General features: G+C 39.1%; 1 protein-coding gene across 18 annotated transcripts in view; it reads right to left on the bottom strand.

The window, feature by feature from the left end:
- The window catches only part of LOC135099170 (nuclear receptor subfamily 4 group A member 3-like), a 38141-nt gene extending 37385 nt beyond the window's left edge, over window positions 1-756 (bottom strand). For 4 of the 18 annotated variants that reach the window (XR_010267745.1, XR_010267744.1, XM_064001645.1 and 1 more), the window contains exon 1: window positions 532-751. The gene's annotated coding sequence lies outside the window, so the exon portion shown is untranslated. Of the gene's footprint in view, window positions 1-531 lie in introns of all 18 variants that reach the window. The other 14 variants (XR_010267749.1, XM_064001642.1, XM_064001643.1 and 11 more) reach the window with 7 other exon arrangements.
- Window positions 757-3460: the final 2704 nt, after the last annotated feature.

Genomic DNA, 3460 nt, shown 5'->3' with positions numbered 1-3460 from the left:
CAGCCTTGTGGAGAGATGAGATGGCTACGATGTCATCCCGTGACAACATCTGGTAGCGCACCATTGTGCAGGACAACAGCTAAACAGGAGAGTAACTGCAAGCCAGTGTGGGGGGGTGGCGCGGGAGGACAGCAACAAAACACCCCCCAATCAGAGTGATTGACAGGCGCCTGTCACTTCTTCCCGCCTTGGCAAGCTGCCCAACACCCCGGGTGAGGTGCCAGATGTGTGATAACTGAATTTAAAGCACCCGAGGCCCGCCAAGGAAAGCGCGCGCGTTTTGATCATTGAAACGGACACCGTGGTCTCCCGCGACAATGTTCATGGCGAGCACTGTAGTAGTAATAGCAGCTGCAGTAGTAGTAGTAGAAGCAGCAGGAACAGCACCAATAGCAGTAGCAGTAGTAGCAGTAGTAGTAGTAGTAGTAGTAATAGTAGTAGAAGTAGTAGTAGTAGTAGTAGTAGTAGTAGTAGTAGTAGTAGTAATGGTAAGAACAACGACAACAACAACAGTCATCATCAGCTACTCACCTCGCACGTGTGTGGTGTTTTATCGCCCGTATTTCCTTAATTCCGTATCCACCACGCCCTTCGCTCCTCTCCGCACCTCAAGGTCACTAGCACGCACCTATGGATCGCCACGGACACCACGCGAGGTCACGGACACAGGTCAAATGGATTCGCATCGGAGCGGTTTCGCGCACTCCCCCCCCCGTCGGCTTTCAACACAATACTGAGGCGGGATTGCTGCCGGCGGGAATCGGGCCCCTCCTCTTCCCCGCTTACCTCGCTTTTTATTATATTTCTCTTCTCTCATTTGCTCCATTTTGTATTCTCATGTATGGCTGAATAGGGTTTTGGTTTTAGTTTATTGGAATTTATGTTCGTTTTGAATCATGCAGGGGAAATACGTTTTTTTCAATGTTGTTCTGTATTTTGCGTCTGGCAGATAGTGAGACGAAGAGTGTGAGTGAGAGAGAATGTGGTATGAAAATAGAGAAAATAAAGCTAGCTCACTGAATGACACGCCTAGGAATCACAATCTTTAACCCAATGGAACAATTATACACCATAGATTCAATAGTACAGTCCATGAATAGTTAAATAGTCCACTACGATAGTCACCCTGGTCTCCGTACGACAGTTTGGAACATGGCCATTGATCTACACTACAGAGAAATGAAGAAATTGTCGGTTGTTTTTTTAAGATAAAAATTCCGCATTGACAGGCTATTTTGGGCGGAAAGAATGCACGAGAAAGGAAGCTTGATCCTTGACCTTTGCTCGACCTGAAGGGCGTGGTGCAGCAGCTTCCGGGGAAGTCAAAATAAGGAGAAATATAACAGGGTGTGGAGATTTTTTTTTATATAGTGGAGATACATTGAAATATATCAACGAGACCTGTCATTCCTTTAATATTTGTATATATTTGTATATATTTATTTATTAGGTTATTAAATATTGTTTTGTTTTATTATGTCAGACCGTGGGGTAAAAGTAACAGCAATTAAGATTTTTGCAATGGGAAAAAAAGAGATATCTTAATATTGATAGAGAAATTAATAATTAAATAATAAATAAATAAATAAATAAATAAAATTAACAGATTAATAGACTAATTCATTGACTGATATGTAAATGGATGTGTGTATGTATGTATTTATGTATAGTCAGACAGATAGATAAAATAAATAAAAAATAAATAAATAAATAAAAGGAAAGAAATGATGCAGGTTTTTAAGAGTGTTTTAATGGTTCTAGTGACAGATTAGTAAGATTTCTACATTATTAACAGGAGAAACATTCTTGATAACCTGTACTGCTTTCAAAAGGGTCTAGTTGAAATGATGCAGGTTTTTAAGGGTGTTTTAATGGTTCTAGTGACAAGTTAGCAAGATTTCTACATTATTAACATGGAAAACACTCTAGATAATGCGAGAGATCATAGCAAGACAATTGTGTTTCTTTTAATAGAAGATTGTGTTGTTTGTTGTATCTGCAAATTGGTGAATTAAGAAATACCTACACTAATTTAATCTGCATTTTGCATATTTTATTTACTGTACACGCTAGTACCGGGATGCATGAACTGGGTCTTAATTGGCTTAGTGTGTGATGTACAGTGTCTGAAAAATAATTTGGCTGCCTTCCACTGGTTTTATTACGCGAAATATTGATACCCAACGACCAACATGCAGGTATTATATTAAAAATTATATTATATTAAAAATTAACACCACAGCCAGCGAATTTAGCTACCATAGGCTACAGGAATGATTGAACTGAATGAATCGGCAAGAAAATAATGTTTCAGCATTTCGTAGTGATGTAAATATGGGTAGCAATATTTTCTATCATTTTTCTTTTTTTGAATTCAGTGGCTGTTCATAAAAGTAAAAAGAAAAGAATCTTAAAAGAAATCTAAGCAAAGTTGCTATAGAGGGTTACAATCGGATATTATATAGTATTTAAACCTTAATTCTTCCTAGTACCGATGCTCTTTTGTTTGTTATTTATGTGAAGGAGAGAGCGCATCAGTCGTTTATACACAAAACTTTCCATTCAGCGTACAAGATGGTGAGGAAGAACACGTTGGTAATTATACACGGTTTTTAACGCTATAACACTTCTTTACTTTGATTTTACTATCAACAACTGTAAGTATATGAACACAGGTTGATCTGAGTAATGGATGTGTGCAGAAAGGTAGCGAAAGACTTGGGGAGAGGTGAAAATAAGAAGTTGTTTTTCCCGACTCCTTATCCTTGGTGAGTAATGTTTATGAAATCTTGTGTTGCCTCTAGTGTTGCTGTGCTGAGTTATTTAGCTGTTATTTTACCCTCATCCCGCAGAATTTGTCACTTGTTACCTCCTTACTGGGCCAAGAGAGTGAAATACGCCGTGTGTACAGGGTAGCTGGCCAGGTGACTCTTGGTGAGTAATGTTTATGAAATCTTGTCCTGAGCCTGTAGTGTTGACTGTGCCGAGTTATTTAGCTGTTATTTTACTCTCATCCCTCAGAATTTGTCACTTGTTACCCCCTTACTGGGCCAAGAGAGTGAAATAAGCCGTGTGTACAGGGTAGCTGACCAGGTGACGCTTCTCATTACAGATCTTGCCGTAATTTGAAATATAGATATACACAACTAAAATTATAATGCTGATGGTGAATTTTAAAGGTCTGTCTGCACTTTAGGGAAGTATGGTTAGTTTTGTTAGGTGAGGAAGTTAGAAAGGTAACAATTATGAAGATATGTTAATAGCAGACTTAGTGGTGTCCCCCAAGGTTATATTATTCATTTAATTTTTGCCTTCCAGATGACTGTGTTGGTGACAGAACCCTGGCAGGAAGAGGTGACGTTGCCTTGGATATTCAGAGTGAGGGAGACTGGCAGAAGACACAGAGGGTATGTGTCAATTTTGTTATTTCTGACTCACTGTTCTGTTGTGATATATTTAT

Source organism: Scylla paramamosain, unplaced genomic scaffold, assembly GCF_035594125.1.
Source record: "Scylla paramamosain isolate STU-SP2022 unplaced genomic scaffold, ASM3559412v1 Contig109, whole genome shotgun sequence".
Taxonomy (NCBI): domain Eukaryota; kingdom Metazoa; phylum Arthropoda; class Malacostraca; order Decapoda; family Portunidae; genus Scylla; species Scylla paramamosain.
The sequence above is the reverse complement of the archived record's forward strand: the minus strand, read 5'-3'. Positions and strand labels throughout refer to the sequence as shown.